The sequence below is a fragment of the Chiloscyllium plagiosum genome, unplaced genomic scaffold (assembly GCF_004010195.1).
Source record: "Chiloscyllium plagiosum isolate BGI_BamShark_2017 unplaced genomic scaffold, ASM401019v2 scaf_12753, whole genome shotgun sequence".
Taxonomy (NCBI): Eukaryota; Metazoa; Chordata; class Chondrichthyes; order Orectolobiformes; family Hemiscylliidae; genus Chiloscyllium; species Chiloscyllium plagiosum.
This window is the reverse complement of record NW_025205672.1, coordinates 6,469-7,699: the sequence shown is the minus strand read 5'-3', so window position 1 is coordinate 7,699 and position 1,231 is coordinate 6,469.

Genomic DNA, 1,231 nt, shown 5'->3' with positions numbered 1-1,231 from the left:
GACTGGGACAACACATCTATCCTGGGGCAGCCTAAGCAAAGACATGCCAGAGAATTCCTAGAGGCCTGGCACCCCAACCACAACGCCATAAACAAACAGATCTAGATACCATCTATCAACCCCTCAGGAAACAAACAGGAAATGACATCACCACAAACTCCAGGAACCCCATCCAGGAGAAAGATATAAATCGAAAGCAGGAGACAACAGCTTCGCTTCACTTGGAGGTGGCCACTGATGATGTTACCGAGCCAGGTAATGAAACGTCTGGATATCAAACCTACAGCTCAGCGAGCAAACCTACACCCTAAGTGAATCTATATCTGGCATGTGGGAGCCTTTTAAAGGCCAGGTGATCAGAGGTCAGGACCAGCAGGTTCCTGTGAGGATGAAAGATAAGGATGGCAAGGTTCGTGAACCCTGGATGACAAGAGATTTTGAAAGCTTAGTCAAAAAGAGAAAGGAAGCAGCTGTAAAGTTTAGGGAAGTGGAATCAGACGAGGCCTGTGAGGAATACAAAGGGGTTCCACCTCCTGATATTGCTTTGGTTGCTGGGTTCTTCCCAGGGGGCGGGCGGGCGGGGGAGGTGGTAAACAGGGCCATGAAATGGCATGTAGAATAACGAGAATCTCGAGGCATTTTACATTAGGAGCAAATGGATGCTAAGGGAAGGGTAGGCCCACTCGAGGGCAAAGGAGAGAATTTATGTGTGGAGCCAGAGGAGGTGGGTGAGGTGTTTAATGAATATGTCCTCACCAAGGAGAAGGCCAGGGATGACAGTAAGATTAGGGAGGGAATATATTGATATTCAAAAGCATGTCAAATATTAGAGGGCATGGGCTTACGGTGAGAGGAAGAAAGTTTAAGGGAGGTATGTTGTGGTTCTGTTCGCCAAGCTGGGAATGTGTGTTGCAGACGTTTCGTCCCCTGTCTAGGTGACATCCTCAGTGCTTGGGAGCCTCCTGTGAAGCACTTCTGTGATCTTTCCTCCGGCATTTGTAGTGGTTTGAATCTGCCGCTTCCGGTTGTCAGTTCCAGCTGTCCGCTGCAGTGGTCGGTATATTGGGTCCAGGTCGATGTGCTTATTGATTGAATCTGTGGATGAGTGCCATGCCTCTAGGAATTCCCTGGCTGTTCTCTGTTTGGCTTGTCCTATAATTGTAGTGTTGTCCCGGTCGAATTCATGTTGCTTGTCACCTGCATGTGTGGCTACTAAGGATAGCTGGTTGAA